At 40.5% G+C, this 19809-nt stretch overlaps 1 pseudogene; it reads left to right on the plus strand.

Moving 5' to 3' along the window:
- The first annotated feature begins 6080 nt into the window (after nt 1-6080).
- LOC138400414 (U6 spliceosomal RNA) lies at nt 6081-6180 on the plus strand (annotated as a pseudogene).
- The last annotated feature ends 13629 nt before the right edge of the window (nt 6181-19809 follow it).

The following is a 19809-nucleotide window of genomic DNA, read 5'->3' on the forward strand; positions in this document are numbered from 1 at the left end:
AGAGAGAAAGTGGACAGGGCCTGGCCTCACTGAGGGGAGGGGGAAGGAGTGGATCTGAGAGACACTTCAGAAGCCTAATAAGCAATGCTTGCAATACAAAATAGATGATGCACTATATGGTTTGTGGTACATAAGTTTCTGGTAACTTTCTGAATATATGTTTTTTTTTGGTTTTCTTTTTTTGAGACAGAGTCTTGCTCGGTTGCCTGGGCTAGAGTATCGTGGCGTCAGCCTAGTTCACAGCAACCTCAAACTCCTGGGCTTCTGCCTCAGCCTCCTGAGTAGCTGGGACTACAGGCATGCGCCACCATGCCTGGCTAATTTTTCTATATATATATATTTTAGCTGTCCATATAATTTCTTTCTATTTTTTTAGTAGAGACGGGGCCTCGCTCTTGCTCAGGCTGGTCTCGAACTCCTGACCTCAAGCGATCTCCCGCCTCGGCCTCCCAGAGTGCTAGGATTGAATATATGTTGTTGATTTTACAAATATGATACCCAAAGAATTTCCTGGTTGAACATTGGAGCCCTTTGTCCCCCTGTCCTTTGTGAAGGGGGCAGAGCCCTTGTCTATGGAGCACGTACTGTACTGTATCCTATATGAGGTGTGGGTTTGAGGTGAGATGGCTCAGTAGTGAGGCGTCCAGGGTCACGCACTGGGTAGTTTGGCAGCACGGAGCTAGCTGGTGAATACTGAAGAAATGTTCCTAAAGAAAGATGGTAAGGAAGAAAGAAGATTATCCATGAATTGGTAGGAAGCCATGCTGGAAGCCGCAGACTGAGCCAAAAGACATAGAGAATTGTACCTCGGAGCAGCAAAGCAGACAGGAGGGGATGGCGGAGGTGGAAGACTCAAGACTCCTTGAGATGGAGTGTAAGTCTCTGCAGGAACATGCTGCTTGTACTTAAAGAGGGCTTCGAGTTTGTGAGACCAGTAGGAGCCCTGTTATCTCAAGAAATAGGGGCTATAGCTGGGCAGTTTGGGATTTTACCCTGCTTACAGATTGTTGTTTCAGAAACAGCAGAAGACATGAGACTCCCAGGCCAGAGACAAAGGCCTTTATTACTCACATCACAGTGAGCACCATGAGCATGATATTGGTGCTGGTTCCCCAGGCCCCCAAGTCCCACAGGGACAAGTGGAAGAGCCCAGATGAATACTGTGCATGTAGCAGATTTGTGTCATAGCTGAAGAACACCTTGAAGAATCTATCTCTATTGTAGTGAGCGGTAAACAGTCCTATTCTTTGTGGGGAGATGTTGTTTTTGGTTCATATTGTTCACTGCAAATAAAATTCTGAGAAGTGTCTGAGTAAAGAGTGGTCAGGGCCTTGCATTCCTGGCATACTCAGCAAGAACATACAGGGACGCCTGGGTCCCATGGTGGATTGCCTCTCCCAACAGTCAGTTAACTGAGAAAACAAACTAAGGAATCATTTAAAAATAATATACATTTTTCTTAAATATGTGTTTTAACTAAAAACACAAATATACATTCATCCATCAATCTTGTGATATAAGGTTAAGGTCTTTTCTTAACCATGATTCCCTATTTTGGAATTTTGAGTGCCTTTTTTCAAGGGAATTATGTCCATCAGCTATGATGTCTAGTTTCTGTGTCTTTAAAGTGGAGCAAAGATTTAAAAGATATTTGCAAATCAATCTGAATGCAGAATTTTTCTAAATTGTTGTAATATATTTTCCCTAATCTTTTATAGTTGTCTAATCCAACAGTGAAATATTTTTAGCATCTCAACTTCATTGAGTCTTTCTAAAGCATTCGTCTTTGCATACATCAGTACAGCAGTTCCTTATTGCCATGCTCATATGTCATGAATTTAATAACATTTAACTGAATTATGTAATTGTGTAAGACTTAATAAAACAAACCCACTAATTCTTGATAAACATAGAGTTCAACTTGAGGGAGCAGAAATGCACAGGCAAGGTCAAGACTGCTCACTGGCCATGGGTGGTCAGAGTGTGGGGCATCTGTAATATTAGCATATTTCATAGGCGAGAAGTGCATACATTAATCTGATAAGTGGCCAAATGGAGGTTAATCAATAGAACTCCTAACGTATCTGCATAATAAGCTGGATCAGTGAATAGTTCTGGGTCAGGTATACCACCTCTAACTATTTGTCTGCCAAAATGACTAATTAAATAAGGAATTTTCAGTTCTGCTTGCACATTAGAATCACCTGGAACTGTGACAAAATAATGGTTGTGAGTGTCCTTCCCAGACACATTTAATGAGAATCTCTACAGTGGGAGCCTGGCATTGGTATTTTTCCGCATGCCCCAGTACATTCTTATGTGCAGCCAGATTTGAGAACCACTGAGTAAGATCAGAGTACACACAGTAAAAACCCATTAATTCAACTTAGCATGAAAATGTTTATTTGAACCATTAGGGATCTGAATTTTATTCATTTTTTCATTTTTTTTTTTTTTTTTTTGAGACAGAGTCTCACTCTGTTGCCCGGGCTAGAGTGAGTGCCGTGGCGTCAGCCTAGCTCACAGCAACCTCAAACTCCTGGGCTTAAGCGATCCTACTGCCTCAGCCTCCCGAGTAGCTGGGACTACAGGCATGCGCCACCATGCCCGGCTAATTTTTTGTATATATATATTTTTAGTTGTCCATATAATTTCTTTCTATTTTTAGTAGAGACGGGGTCTCACTCTTGCTCAGGCTGGTCTTGAACTCCTGAGCTCGAGCGATCCACCCGCCTCGGCCTCCCAGAGTGCTAGGATTACAGGCGTGAGCCACCACGCCCGGCCGGGATCTGAATTTTAAAAATGCATTTTATCATTTCAGTTAAATTGAGTTACTATTCGAATTAATAAAATTCACTCATGCAAACTGTTCATTAGTAACATACCATTTGCAAACCATTTTGTGGACTAGATAAGAGTGATTTTTAATTTAATGTTTCTTGTGTCTGTGAATAAATAAATGAAACTTCTTGGAGCCCTTGAAAATAGCTTGTATTCTTTCTTCAGCAGCATTTTAAAAACTCTCTCCTGCTATGGCACATATGGTGGACAATGTGTACATGTTGGACATTCCCATGAAACCCCAAAAACTTCCCAGAAAATTTAAACTAATAATACTGAGGATATCCACCTGTTCATGATCGTCAGGAATGGGCACTCATTGCTGAATGTTTGGTCTTAGGTAAGACAGGCTGTGTGTCTTAGGCAATTGCATTTGAAAGACACTGTTTTTTTTTTTTTTTCTTTCAAAAAAGCATATCACAATTCAAGTGAGAAAGCTATGTTATTATAAGGATAATCTTAAATCAATCACTCTTTTATTTATTTTTAATGGGACTTACTTGCGCTTATAGGTACTGTATTTCTCATAACAAGTTACTTTCAATATCACAATGAATTAAGACATAATTGGGATTAAGAACCACTGCCTTGAACCATAACAGAGCCTTGACATTTGTAGATTTGGCAACTTTGACATCAGTAGGCTTGGCAGTCATGGAGTTAGTGACTGAGAGTCCATTCCACACAGTGATTTTGCTGAGGCACAAATAGGAATCCATTAGCTAGTGATTGCAATATTGCGCACCTTTTGTGTCAAAGGAGCATTAACACTTTCTACTTGTCTTCGGAGTTTCTGTAGTTCTTGGGAACTGATAAAAATACGTTTGTAGACATGACTCCATAAAATATAGCAATTGCTGGTGATGACAGTAAAAAGAAAGAGATGCTGTCTGAGGAATAAGCCTCCTTAGCTAGGTTCATAAATGTCTATAGAGGATCATTAAGAATATGAATATCCTGAAACTATAAAGCTACTAGAAGAAAATATAGGCAAACATTCCAGGACACTGGTCCAGGCAAAGATTTTTATGGCTAAGACCTCAAAAGCACAGGCAGCAAAACCTATACTAAACTAAAAAGCATCTGCACAGCAAAGGAAACAATCAACAGAGTGAGGAGACAACCTATTGAGTGGGAGAAAATTTTTACAAACTCTTTGTTCAACAAGGGACTAATTTCCAGAACATACAAAGGATGAAAACAAGTCAATGGCAAAATAATAATAATAATAATAATCATCATCATCATCCCACTAAAAAGTTGGCAAGGGAACTGGATAGATATTTCTCAAAAGAAGACATATGAATGACCAACAGGTATATGAAAAAAATCACTAATCATCAGGGAAATGCAAATCAAAACCACAATGAGATATCATCTTACCCCAGTTAGAAAGGCTACTATCAAAAAGACAAAAAATACCAGATGCTGGCAAGGATGTGGAGAAAAGGGAACACATACACTGCTGGTAGGAATGTAAATTAGTACAGCCATTATGAAAAACAGCATGAAGGTCTCTCAAAAAACTAAAATAAAACTATTATACAATCCTGCAATACTATGACTGGGTATTTATCCAGAGGAAAGGAAATCAGTGTATCAACAGGATACCTGTGCTCCCATGTTTATTGCAGCACTATTCACAATAGCAAGGATATGAAATCAACCTGTGTCCATCAACAGATGAATGGACAATGAAACTGTGGTGTATATACACAATAGAATACTATTCAGCCATAAAAACAAATGAAATCTTATCATTTGCAGCAACAGGAATGGAACTGAGGAGGTCATTATGTTAAGTGAAATAAGCCAGGCCCCGAAAGACAAATATCTCATGTTCTCACTTATATATGGGACCTAAAAAAGTAGATACCATGGAAGGAAAGAGTAGAATCATAGTTACCAGAGTCTGGGAAGGGTAGGTGGGTGGCAGTGGGGGGGGGGGGGATGAAGAGAGGTAGGTTAATGCCACAAACATACAGTTAGATAGAAGGAATAAGTTCTGATATTCAATAGCAGAGTAGGGTGACTATAATTAACAACAAAATAGTGTATATTTCAAATTGCCTAGAAGGGAAGATTTGAAATGTTCCCAACACAAAGAGATGATAAATGTTCAAGGTGACAGATATCCTAAATACCCTGATTTGATCATTACACTTTGTGCACATGTATCAAAGTATCACACATACTCCATAAATATGTACAAATATTATGTATCAAAAAAATTAAAAGAAAAATAGAAAGGTCCTTCAAAATTTTCACTTCCACTTGACTGCTTTGTACAGAGGGAATTTAAAATTCTATCGCTATTCACAAATGCCTCCAGACATATCCAGTTGAACGTGAAGGGTCTATTTTATCTCAAACACTCCTTGCAATTTTGTTTTCACTGTGAATTTGCACGACCCTGAAGAAAAGGTTGGCAGGACTCAGGCTAATTGCATAAATTCCAGATTAATGAAGCCTGAATTAATGAGGTTTCATGCCTGAAAGTATATCTTAATCCGTGTCACTGGGGTTGGTGATGTCTTTCCTGAAGAGGCTCATTCCCTGAGGCACAGCCAGCCTCATGAGGCCATGTTGCAACTTGTTCCCTCCCCACAACTCTGACTCTGGCACTTGTAAATAATATGCCCTTCATGATACTTTCCAGGTAATTTTTCCAGGAGAACGTTCAGAAAAGCAAAGGTCTACCTAAGAGCCTTCCTCGTGTGGAGACTTCTCTCTCTTACTCCTGATTTTTGGGCATCACCCATTCTGGGATTGCCCAACTTGAGTTCTACAATCCAATGAATCTCTCTCATAGCGAGGAAGCTGGATTCAGATAAAGAATTACTATTCAACTTCAAAGTTTGATGTTTCTTTTAGAGCACATTAGGAAGAAAACAGTAAATAAAAATCATAAGCATAATCAACCACCAAAAATTAAATAAGAACTCATTTCAATTCCTTAAACTCATCTTTTAACTTATGTTTTGTTTTCATAGGGTGATCCTGATTTTTTATATTTATTGGCTGATTTAGCCTTTACATAGATACTATAGCTGATAACATATGTCAAAACTATACCAACTCCATAGATGAGGAGGTCAATTGCGAAGAACCAGATAGTGAAATGGTTCTTTCATTTTACATTGAGAAATGTATGTGGAAGTTCATGCAGAGTTGTGTTTTCTCTCAACTCTTAAGTTCTTAGTGAGGTGACTAGGAGCTCTATTAGAAATAGAACCTTAGTGCTCACTTTGGCAGCACATATACTAAAATTGGAATGAAATAGAGAAGATTAGCATGGTCCCTGATTGAAAAAAAAAAAATGAACCACGGTAGGATATCCAGGTCAGCTTTTCTGCCCAACGAAAACCACATTGCATCCCAGGTGGGCAAGGCACAGGCCCTACGGACTTGTTAAAGCTTCCCCAAAATGTGTGAGACCTGAAAAAAGTGTAAAGGGCTAGTTACATTGCTTGCTTTTACTTGTGACATATGTAAGTTGATATATAAGTTTATAAGGACAGTATCAAGGTAAGGGTGAATGTTTCCATTAAAGAGGAAATGATAGATCAGATCTTTTTGTATTTTCCCAGGAGCAGGGGTGTAGACAGCAGGGAGTGTGTCTCTTACATAGAGTCAATGGCTTCTGAGGAAGAAGTGAGAAAATGGAGTGCCTGGGGCGCTCAAGAAAAGCTCTAAAGACTGTACGTTGTTTTCCATTTGTGGCCCTCTAAGGACTTTTGAACCAGCCAGGTGTGAGTTAGAATCCCATTTCTGTGATTCGTTAGTTGTGTGAACTTAGGCAAGTTAAACTTGGCTTCTCTGAGCCATGGTTTTCTCATGTGTAAAATGAGGACAATCCTGAATGACTAAAATCCTAAAGAACAATCCAAAAATGAGGGTTGCTTTTTTGCAGGACAATCATATGGATTCAAATAATATATATGAAGTGCTTAATAGCATTTGGCTTTTAACTGTTGCTTAAAGATACAATTATTTTTAGCTCTTTGAGGTATCTCCATAGTACTTTCCATAGAAGTTGTACTAGTTTGCAGTCCCACCAGCAGTGTATGAATGTTCCTATCTCTCCACATCCATGCCAACATTTGTTGTTTTGGGACTTTTTGATAAACGTCATTCTCACTGGAGTTAAGTGATATCTCATTGTGGTTTTGATTTGCATTTCCCTGATGATTAGAGACATGGAACATTTTTTCATATGTTTCTTGGCCATTAGTCTGTTTGATCCAGCAATCCCACTACTGGGTATTTACCCAAAGGGAAAAAAGACATTCTATAAAAAAAAGACACTTGCGCTCAAATGTTTATAGCTGCACAATTCACAATTGCAAAGATGTGGAAATAACCCAAGTGCCCATCAATTCATGAGTTGATTAATCAAATGTGGTATATGTATGCCATGGAGCACTGCTCAGCCATAAAAAAAATGGTGAACTAATATCTTTTGTATTAACCTGGGTGGAACCGGAGACCATTCTAAGTGAAGTATCACAAAAATGGAAAAACAAACACCACATGTACTCACCGTTAAATTGGAACTAATTGAACACTTATGTGCACATATGGAAATAATGTTCATCAGAAATCAAGGAGGTTGAGGGGGATGGGTAAATTCACACCTAACGGGTACAATGCACACCATCTGGGGGATGGGCACACATACGGTTTGACTCAAACCTTACGAAAGCAATTTATGTAACCAAAATGTTTGTACACTCGTAATATTCTGAAATAAAAAAATTCATAAGTAAAAAAGATTAAACTAAAAAATATATAATTTTTTTTTGTCACTTGCAAAACTCAACTCACAGCTGGGCACAAGGACACTCTGCACGCTGGCTGCCAGGGGGTACACCTCAGTGGGAACCACTGGCTTGGCCCTTCAAGTGCTGAGAGGGGCGGAACGTCTCAGGACAGGGCTGGCATGAGGGACGCCAAGAAATGACCCAGTGGCCCTCACCTCTGGTCACACCCAGGTGTCTCTGTCTGCACCTATGCGCAGCACACCTGTTAGTCCAGTGGGCTGTGAGAAGCACCCAGTGTAATCAACTCACGCCTCCATTCTGATTCCAAGAGACTTTTACTGGGTGCCTGCCGTATGGGAGGTTTCATTCTAGATGCTGTGGATACAAAGATTGAAGACGTGTGGTTCCTGTTTGGCGGTGGCACAGCTGGGGTCTCCAGATAGAAGCGCAAACCACACCTCCGAAGGCGCGGCCAGCTCGGCCTCGGCCTCGGCCTCGGCCTCGGGGCTGCAGACAGCGGGGACGGGCCCTGAACCGTGCAAGAGACGTTCAGAATTTCCCAGAAAACAGCTTACTCGACCCAGGATATCAGTTTTCCCCTTGGCACTTTACCCCATGTATCGAGATAACTGGACCAGTAACACAGAGCTCAGCTTATTTGATTGTTGGGAAAACCCGAAAACACCCCAGGGGAGTGAAAGGCAACGTGCTGTGCGGAGAAAGGCTGCAGTCAGCCTCCACCCTGCTTGGTCGGACCCGGAGCCCGGGGGACGCCGCGCCCCCTCCTCGAAGCGCTCCCGAGTCCAAGGCGGGCCTTGCGCTGGAAAGTCCCCAACGCCCTCCTGGGCTGGAGATTCCTGCGGGCTGACATGGATCCTGGAAGCGCCTTTCTACGGTCTAGATGGGGAAGGAATGGAAGAAAAGGAAGAGGAAGTGGGGACCAGAGGGAGGAATGGAGGTGGGAAGAGGGAAGCAAGGTGGCCGAGTCCTGGGGGCCCGGGTCGCAAATAAACAAACGCCGCGCTCCGGAGGCCCTTACAGGCTCACAGAACACCCGAGAGTACCGCATTTTTATCCTTTTAAAATTTCCATCCTCTCAACATCTCATTCGGAAGGATCTGGATGGGGCTGTCAGCCCAGGCTGTCGCCAGCCCTGTCACGCTGTGTGTGGTATTTAACCCCAGGGAGCTCGCCTTTCCTCGCCTGTAAAATGCGCATCGTGACCTCGTGGGAGGACTGCGGAACCAAAGCGCATAAAGCGTTCCGCACGCCATCTCCTGCGAGCAGTTCGTCGGTTCCTTCCTTGAGTTTCTTTCAAGCCCGTCAATAACCAACGGGAAGGTGCACACACTGTCACACATGGGGATTAGGGTAGTGTCACCAGGGTTCTGAACTACATTTTGAGACCCGATTAAGTCAAGAAAACTGGCACTGACGCCCCACCTAGGGCGTGCGCAGCGCAGAGTTGGGGCAGTTTGCTGTGTAATGGGTCCAATGACCGCTCCTCTCCTGGGACTTGCACAAAAAGTTCTTTTGGTGCTGCCATGCACTTCTGGGTTTTCGACACCGAGTCCATCGCTGAGGCTGTTCCTGCAGATGTTTATTACACGAGCGGAATCTAGGGGATTGATCAACAAGCATTTACCAAGTTCTTGAATGTGGGCAACTGCTGGGATGCAGCCAGGCATAAACAGAAACGTGGACAAGTCTGGGGAGAGTATAAGAAGCCGGAAGAGTCTTTGATCCTCAGGAAGGGAAGCTGAGAAATAGTCTCTATTTTTGTGTGCCAATTGTTTTATGCACATTTATTTAATCTTCCTTAAAAAATCCAAAAATTTTTATTTTCATTTTACAGATGAGGAGACTGAGGCTCAGAGAGCTTACATCACTTACCTAAGTTCATACAGGTAGCAAGTGTGAGGTCTGGATTTGAATCCCGTTCTGAATCCAGTATCTTTTTCTTTTTTACATCCTGCTGCCTCTCCCTAGAAGCCTAATTTCTAGGAAATAAATGGACTCCAGTGCCAAAGCAGCACGTTTTCCCACATTCTTTGCTCTTGATCCCTACATATTCTTTTCCCGGAAATAGACAATAAGGCCACCAGGATACTTGATGCAGCCTTGGTCATCCTTGCACCATAGTCAGCACAGTGGATTTTTGGCCTAGGTAGTTTCCCTTGAGATGTTAGCAGAGAGAACACTGTACTTTCCAACTCTGGATAGCACATCTCTGGCTCTGTTTTCTCCCCAGCAGGAACCCGAGGGTCTGTCTCTGTATGTGATAACTGACTAAAGAGTTACATATGTCAGCACAGAGGAACGGAGCTTTGATGTGAGCTCTGCGTGCAGGAAAGGCCTCGCTGCTGCTGTGTTCTGGCTCGAACTCTGTGTCTTTCATCAGGTTCCCCAAGACCCATTGCTGCCTGCCAAGATGAAATACAAATGAAGCAGGGGGCTCCCAGGGGAAACCTGCTTCCCAGGACCTGCATTTGGACAGGGCAGCAGGGAGATGCTGATCATTCCGTGGTTCCAGCCTGAACTTCCCTTGGGGGAAGGGTAGGTGGACTCCTGCTGGATCTACATAGTCCTTGTCATCCAGGGCTCCCGTGCAAGTCAAAAGTGACAACAGCAAAGTGAGTGCATGTTACAAACAAGGCTCAACTCAAAGTGAACAATTTTTCTTCATCGGGATACCACCTATCAGAGTTTGCAATGCATAGTCACATTTGTCATTTCATGTCATTCTTGTGAGAACCCCATGAGCTGAGTGCAGCAGAAAGAAGCATTACCCGTAACAGGCACTTGGCTTGATCAAGATCCCACAGAGCCATGCCTCTGGGGTCCTGGTACTCCTGCAGGGGATGGATGCTCCTGGATGACACATCAGGGATCTCTCTGTGATGAGATGTGCATGGTTCTCTGTGATAGGCACCTCTTTCTTTATCTTCAAGTTGGGCCACACCAAGGTTCCCATAAGTATGTGCCCAGCAAGGCTATTCTCTCCCTGTCATCTTTTTTTGCCTACTTGTCCTCGTTTCTTCTGAGCTATGATTTCCTTTCTACTTGGCGTATCTTTCCCTACTGTGATATTCAGAGCTAAATAGTGTATACACCTGTTGCTATTTTGTACCATGGTACATTTAGTGTGTTCAGGTACAGTCATGAGTGTTTGGAATGTAATGTTGAGTAAGACACAATTATTGCTCTTATGTGGATCTGTGAGCATCATGGTGCTATGGAAGAACTGAGCTGAAGATGCTCCTCCTTCTTGCTAATTAAACTGGTTATATCCAGTTGCTTTATCTCTCTTTCACCCTCTTTATCTTCCAGGGCCTCATTTAATTGAGTAAATCATTTTACGTGCCACTTTTATCACATTAAATTTGCATATGTATTTGAATGTATTCATAGACTTTATATTCTGTTTCACAGATGTGTCTGTTCATTCACAATATTGCTTTGAGTATTATAACTTTGTATATTTTTTCATATCTGGTAGGTGTGGTTGCTTCTCACTACTTGGCTTTTTAGAATTTTCTCAACTACTCGTACTTGCTTGTTTTTCCATTTGAAACTTAGACGACATAAAGAATCTTGTTGATATTTGCATTGGCATTATATCGAGTTTGTAGATTAACTGAAGGATATTTGATAATTTTACTGTGCTGTGTTTCTAGTCAAAATATAGTATGTCTTTCTACTTGTTCAAACCCTTAGAGTTCTTCAATTTCTGCTTGTTTACCAGGCATGATTCTCATGCTTATTCCCAGATATTTGATTTTGCTTTGCTGTTGTGGTAAATGAAGTCTTATCTTCTAACTGACTGTTATCTGTATTTATGATGGCTACTGATTTCTATATATTAACTAATTCTCTTATTGTTGAAAATAGGTTTTGCAGTCAGTTCTCTCGGTTTTTCCATGCATGCAAGTTTATTTGCCAACATAAGTAATGATATTTATTATATTCTGTTAATATATTACTTTCAAATGTTATACTCTAACTTATTTGTCTTTTCTACTAGAGCTAGTATGTCCAGATCAATATTAAATAATAGCAGTGATAGTGTTATCTTGCCCTGTCCATGACTTCAGCATAAATGTTGCTAAATACTTTGTTAATAAGCATGATGAGCTTAGATAAAAAGCTTTTATCATGTTAAGAAAGTATTCTTTTATTTCTACTTTAACAATTTTTAAAATCAAGAAAACAGGTAATCTCACTCTTTAAAATGTTCTGTATTTGAGTATGTTTTATCATGAATATTTTAGTAGGGTATTAATATGTGTAATTTATAGATAAATACATATAAATATATTGGAGGTACCAGTTTTTAAAACTGGTTCAAGCATGCAATCAAAAAAGCTTGGAGTTCATGGGTTTAGAAGCTTATAATAAAATTACTTCATTAAAATATTAATTTTTAATCACATACAATTTATTTAATCTTTATTTGATAATGCAGAAGATGCTTCAGGATCTTGCATGCTTTAGGATCCTCATTATGGATACTGATTATCCATTGTGAGTTAATAAAAAGTTGGTTAATTGAGAATTGGTTAATTGGAAGGCCTAAGTTCTCCTCTGATAAAGTCTGATTTTTATGGCCCTCTGAATGTCTTCCTCTATGCCAGACAGTTCCAACAAAGCAACTATAACCAGACTCCCCCAGCCTTTCTTATGTTCCCAGCACCAGGCATCAAAATATGGCACAGGCAGGGGTAGAGGGTGAGGCTGGGCCCAGCTTCTCTGGGTCATGCCTCACACAAATTGAGTATCTTGGCTCTTTTTGGCACAGGCAGGGGGCGGGTGCTGACACATCCATGGGCAGAGCAGTCAATGGGTGGGAAGGAATTTGACCTCACAAAGACCCACTGCCTTGCTTCAGCACAGTGGTAACTTCCTGTGGGGGCCACTGCCAGAAGTCCTCTTGAGTAGATGATTCCAGGAAGGAAAGAAACACTCGTATTCTTTCTTTGTAGTTATAAAAAGGGAAAAGATAGCTGGGGGGATAAACATCTCAACCAACAAATTCTCTTAATGGGATGTCTGGCTTTCTGCAAATTTTTACTGAACCAAGACATGTGTTCTTTGTAAATTAATACATGTGGTGCAAAAACTCAAAACAGTATGCTGATGTAGTCCATAAAGATAATTCTCAGGCTAACTGTGGTTTGTTTTACATTGTTAACAAGTGGAGGAGGTTGGAGGAGGAACCATGAAGTCATGGAGATAAAAAGTTTGGGTTCATGTGAAATGACTGAGCTGAAATCTAGAGTAAATTTGATCTCAAAGTCTTTTTCTCTGTGTCTTAATTTTATATAGTGAAAATTGCAAATTCAATTTAACCTTAAAAGTATTTATTAAGCCCTACGGGAACACAGAAGCAAGATAAGATGTGGTGTCTTTTAACCCATGTAGGGAATGACTATGTGTCCATAAGGAGTGATAACAATTTTTTTAAAATGTAGAATTGAACAGCAAATTAAAAAGAATACACTGTGTTGTGAGAGGTCAGAGACCTCATTACCGGTTGTTGGGATTGTATCAATAGGAGTTCCCATCAGTGTAGCAGAGCAAGAGAGAAGAAGGGACATGTGACTTACATCTCCCGTGTCCCCATAATGTTCCAAGACCACAGGCTCAATCTACCTGCTCAACTTCCTGTACAGGGGATTTCTGAAGGTCTGTTTTGAAGATCTCACCCTGGGATGGGAGGGAAAGGAGAGCTACTCTCAGCCTGTTTATGTACTGCCCATGTTAAGGAAAGAAAGAAAAAGTAACAATCTACTAGCAACTGACAAGGATGATTTTGGCTGTAGGATTATCAAAATTTAGTGTCATTGAGCTAGTCAGAACAATTGAGTCAACGAAGGAGATATTCGATGAGCACCTGAAAAGATGCTCCACATCATTAGTCAGGAAAGTGTGAATTAAAGCCACGATAAGAAACCACCACACATTCATTAGAATGGCTAAAATTAAACACTGAGACTGACCATACCAAACGTTGATGAGGATGTGGAGCAACTGGAACTCTTGTACATTCCTGATGGGAATGTAAAATGGTACAACCATCTGAAAAACAGTTTGGCAGTTTTTTATAAAGCTAGTGAATACTTACTATGTGGTACAACATTGCCACTTCAGGGGTTTTACATTATTCTCCCCACCCCCACAAAAATAAAAACATCTCAGCAGAAAGAATTGCATGTGAAACTTCCTATCAGCTTTATTCATAATAATCTCAAACCGTAACCAACCAGTTATAAACAAATTATGACATATTCAAGCTATGTAACACTACTCAGCCACAAATGGAATGAATTATTATTGATATATCCAATATCACAGATGAATCTCCAAAACATATTCAGCAAAAAAAGTCAGACTTTAAAGAGTACACAGGGTGTGATTCCATTTATCTGATATTCTAAAAAACCACTAGCCTATGGTGACAGCAGATCTGTGGGTGCCTGAGGCTGGGGTACAGGTGGGTGGGAGATTGAGTGGGAAGGGACACAAGGGAACTGTTGCGAGTGATGCACGTTTTATATGTTGACTGTGGCAAGGGTTATGTTGGTGTATCAATTTATAAAAACCAAACTGTACAATAAAAATGTGTACATTTTGCTGTATGTAATTTATACCTCAACGAAGTCAATATAAAAAGAGTATGAGTCAACTTTTCTAATGAGGGTTTCAGGGACAGGTAAGCTACTGAGAGAGCACTCTCACTTCTGAGGGGACTCGTTGAGGGTGTTAGAATAGTGAGCACCAGTCTTCAAATCTACTAGTAGAAAGACTGAGGCTGAGTCATAGGTTGAGCCATTCTTGTGCACAATCTGCTCTGTTGTATGACTCTTTTGCGACCTGACTCAATTCACTGGCTCTTCCCTTGGACAAGAAACTTGAGTGGAGGTGGGGCTATCTGTGGTCTGGGAGAGTTCGATCACTGCATTCCTCATGGGCTCTGTGCATCCTGGGGTGGGCTCCTGCTCTGGAAGCACGTCCAGCCTTGAGACCAAGGTGGGAGTTCAGGACGTGCAGCTCTTGCTTCCGCACCCCCAGGAAGTTGTTCTCTTTGTAAAGAAACTAGGTGTCAATGACACTGAGTTGAGTGGGTTTGGGAAAACCCAGATAAACTTTCCCTTTATCCCCAAATATCTCTGGCCAATTTAGGGAGCCGAATGGAACAGTTCAAGTTGAGGGATGGGGATTTGTAACTGTTAGATCACAATCTCAATGAAGTATGTTAGGAAATGTAAATTACAGTTCGGTAACAGTGAAAATTCACACCTTTACATCAAAATAAAAAGGGAAACAAAGCTAGACAAGGTGCAAGTCATTTGTTCCCTAAGTAGAACAACGCATCTTAAGAGACCATTCCCACGAATCTATCTTACATAGACACCAAACTTCCTATCCAAAGTCTATCTCAAATTACTGCTTTCCTTTCCAATGAACCATTTTCTCTCCCTATGGGAGATACTTGTGTGTTCTTGGCCAAGTTAGTAATTATGCAAATGCCAAGGTCTGTCTCTTTTTTAGAAGTCTATCTTTTTTAGTTGCCTTAAGCACTTTTTAGAAAAACGGAAACAAAGGAAAAAGAAAACAAAGAGTTAGTCCCCAAAGACATTAAATCTTAAATAGTTTAAGACCATATGGCTCCGAATATAATTTCTTTCCATGCTTCACAGGCCAGGGTTGAGAGTCAGTCACCTGGGTCCAGTCCTGCTCTCCCAGTAACTAGGTATGTGACCTTCAGCAAATCTAACTTTTGTCCCAGTTTTATCCATAGTCAAATGCTGGTGGTATCATTTTTTTAACCTATTTCAGCCAGTAAAAGGCTTTCATTGAAATATTAGATGTGATAGTTTGAAAAGTTAAAAATTTAATAAAAATCCATATAAAGTGAGTTTTTTGCATTTAAAAGAAAACTTTTAACACGTTATAAACATAATCTATGTGCTGTCACTATATATAAAGACTGGATCTCTAAAGCAATAAACATCATTTGTCATTTACTTTTCCAATACTCTTACCAGGTTGTTAAAACTGATCCCCTGTGACTGCTCTAAATCTTTTGTAAGTTTCACACTGGGGTGTTGCAGAAGTTATTTTATTGTTAAAACAACAGACTGGAAACCGAAGCCTAGAAGTGGGGTAAAAATTACAATTTCAAGACAAAAGAAAGCAATTGGGTCATAGAAATGCCACAATGATTAACCCTAGTATGTGGTCTGTCCTCCAATGAAGGCAGTGACAGTAAAAAATAAAGTAGAAGGTCCACAGGTCTATACTGTTTTTAGGGGAGTCGAGAGCACCATGGATTTGAAGTCTAAGGGCTGGCCTTGGCGTTCCTCAGACCCACGGTGTCTTGTCCAGTGCCTGCCCTTCCTCCTTTCCCTCTCTCTCTGCTCTATCCCTGCCACATCAGAGGGTAGAAGTTTTACTCTTTTAGGAAACTTAGGAACATGTGAAACGTTTTTCTTTGAGTTGTTTTATTTGGTTTAACAAATGTTAATTGAGCACATACTGCCAGGCAGAAGATCTACTAATGCAAAGATGAATGGTAGTGGTCCTTGCCCTCACTTTGCTGAAGATCTTATGGCAGATTGGGCTAAAAGAGGACACAAAAAAGTGCCCTGGCACTTTGAGGCGGATGAGAGCACAACTGGATATTTGGATCAGGTTTTGTGGCAGGACTTCCAGCACTTGAGCCAGGCCTTGAGTGTGGAGGGAGATTTCCCGGAGTGGGCTTGGGGGAAGGTGGCCCAATAGGCAGAAAAAATCCAAGGCAAAGGGCAGAGGCCTCCAGGTGGGTTTCGAGCAGCAATCATTCCAGAGTGTCTGGAATGTGGTCTGTGTGTGTCGTCGTTGGGGAAGGGGGTTGCTGGGGGTCTGCTGGAAAGACAGGCTGGGCAGGAGCACGGGGCACGCGAAACTCCTGCTGAGGACTGTGGCCTGTACGCTGTAGGCGGTGTGGAAGAAGACGGAGATATTGGTATTATTCTGCTTTTATGCACAGGGCTTTACTTGCATGGATATGTGCCCACACTATCTCCTCTTCTTCCCTCTCCCCTCCACTCCACTCAAGAGCAGCCCCACCCTCAGGAAAGTGGCATGGAGAGCCGTCTGGCCTTGGGGGGGGGGTCCCCTCCATACCCCGTGGTGGATTTGGTTGGGGGGATGGCCAGCAGGTGGCTTCCGTCCACTACATCAGGAGCCCCGGTGACAGCTTGTTTCTGGGGGCCTGCATTGACCTTCAGACTCTGGCTTTGACCCCCAAGGAGAAGGATATAAACAGGGTGTTGCTTGGTTCCCGGCTCAGCACCCACTATGACTCAGGCTTCAAGGCTTACAGGGACCCACCCACGGCTGGGGCTGGGAGGTGGGGGGAACTGGAGGAGCAGAGGCTGGGCAGAGCCATGGGGCCAGCTCCACGTGCTCAGACAGGGCTGGGAAGAAGGGCTGCTGAGGAAGTTGCTGCATGCCATTACCAACAAGAAGCGAGGCCAAGAGGAGCTTTTCTCAATCATCCTTAATAAAAAACAAATGTCAGTCAATTGTGTTAGTGGAAAGACCAATATTTCATCCTCTAACCTCTCAATAGAAAATGACATTAAAAAATTAATGCCATATGATGAAGTGAACAAAGAGAATGTGCCAAAATGTAGAAGAAAGCATTCTAGAGGTATACCCCACAGGTAATAAGGACTAATCAAATATGCTATTTTTCTGGATTTTGTGGTATTTGTCAGGTTTTTAAATTTTATAATTTGTTGTGACCACTTTTTCGTTCTAAATAAATAGTCACTTTCATACCTAATTTTGCATTTGTAATTTTGTGGTCTTTTTCTTAAAGATTCCCCAAATTGTGCAAGCTGCAGGCCTCTTGCAAAATTTGGATCAGCTCCTGTATGGTCCTCCTAATAGGAGCTCAATAAATGTTTGATTAATTACAATTGCAAAGTGCACTGAGCCCCTAGGACTGCAGAACATGAGGGAAATAAAATATATTTCAAACAAAGAGACAAAATAAATAACTGGATGAGAGGCTTAGCTGGAAATCACTATCTTCATGACTGAGACCTTTTTGAAAATTAGGACAGTCAACGTTGGGCTCTAGATGAATCTGACACCAGCACGGTGGGGCCAGTCTACCTGACAGAAAGTGACTGTCCAATTAGGGCTCTGCTAGGGCCACTGTTACGGGGCATTAATAATTTCTAATGCCATTTCCATATGTAATTTTCAGCAGATTAATTTTCCAATTAGGTTTCCCAATTTTAAATTAGTTGCGTTGTGTAAACATAATGTACTCAAGAAGGAGGAAAAGTGTACTTTAACTTTCCACACGCAAATCTTATTTGCCAAAGCACGAGGATGCTATTTAAAAATAGACAAACAACAGTTATCTCAGTGCTCGAACCAAAGTACAATTTAATAAGTAATTTCATGGTACAATTGGCTCAACATGCTTTATTTTATGGAGTGGTTGCATTTGAAACATCATAAAAACTTGTTTAAAGAAATTTAATACTTTTGAGTTTGCTATCTATAAAATAATGGTTTACAGGACTGGGAAGTGTGGTGAGGAGGAGTTGGTTTTTTTAATATTACAATGTTACAATTACAACTTTCCAAAGTTATAACTTCTGGCATTGGAAATCTTAAACATGGGCAAAAATATATGAAACAATGGTTTTGAAGATATTGGACAGCAGGAAAGAGAGGACAGTGATCCCTGAGAATTGGGTAACAAACAAGATGAACCCTACAAGCCCCAGCTCACTTCCTGGAGAGTTTCCAAGCCACGGTAAGTGGAAGGTGAACCCAGAAAGAGTCCTGCAATGTCCTTGAGCTGAAGAGACAGCACTGAGACTGTGGGGATCAAAGCAGGAAGATGTGAACAACACTTGATGTAACTGACCTTTAAAGAATACACATTCTCTTAAAGTGCACATGGAACATATACCAAGATAGAACATATTCTGGGCCAAAGAACAAGTTTCAATAAGTTTAAAAAGATTTAAGTCATATGTACAAACAACATTTTCTGACTACAATGGAATTACATTAGAAATCAATTACAAAAAGCTATCTAAAAAAAAAAAAAAAACCTGAATAATGGATAGACTTCTAAATAACCCATGGACGAAAGAAGAAATCAAAATGCCAAAATGGCAATTAGAAATTATTTTTCACACAGAACATATTAAAATTTGTGAGATGCTGCTAAAGCAGCACTTAGAACTTTATAGTCCTAAAAGCCCAGATCAGAAAAAAAGGAAAGTCTCAAGTCAATGACCTCAGCTTCCACCTAAAGAAATTAGAATAAGAGCAAATAAGACTCAAAGCAAGTAGAAGGAAGAAAACTAAGCAAGACCACAGTGAAAATCAATGATTTAAAAGATAGAAAAATAGAGAAAAATCATTGAAACCAAGAGTTCTTTGAGAAGCTCAAAAACATTGATAAACCTCTAGGTAGACTGAACAGGAAAAAGGCAAAACACAAATTACTTATATCAGGAATGAAAGAGGTGGTATCGCTACAGATTTTATAAAAAATGAAAGAATAATAAGGAAATATTATTAAATTTGTGACAATAAATTTGACAACTTAGATGAAATAGATACATTCTTTGCAAGATATAAACTACTAAAGCTCATTCAAGAAGAAAGATAATCTAAATAGCCCTATATTAAAAGAATTGAAGTTGAAATTGTAGTTAAAAACATCCTCCCACAACAACAACAAAACCTCCAGGCCCAGAATGGTTTGCTAGTGAATGTCACCAAATATTTAAGGAAGAAATAATACTAATTCTATACAAAATTTTCGAGAAAAATGAAGAGAAGAGGATACTTCTCAACTCATTCTCTGAGGCCAGGATTACTCTGATACCCAAACCAGAAAAGACATTACAAGAAAGCTACAGACCAGTATCCATAGTAAATATTTATGAGAAAACTCTTAACAAAATTTTAGCAAATCCACCAATACATATAAAGGATAATACATTAGGACTAAGTTAGTTTATTACAGGAATGTAAGGTTGTCTTAATATTAAAAATAATCAATCAGTATAATTCAACATATAAACAAGGTAAAACAGGAAAACCCATATGATTACCTCAATAAACACAAGTTTGACAAAATTCAATGTTCATTCCATAAAAAAATCATTAAAGTAAGAAT

Source organism: Eulemur rufifrons, chromosome 19, assembly GCF_041146395.1.
Source record: "Eulemur rufifrons isolate Redbay chromosome 19, OSU_ERuf_1, whole genome shotgun sequence".
Lineage (NCBI taxonomy): Eukaryota > Metazoa > Chordata > Mammalia > Primates > Lemuridae > Eulemur > Eulemur rufifrons.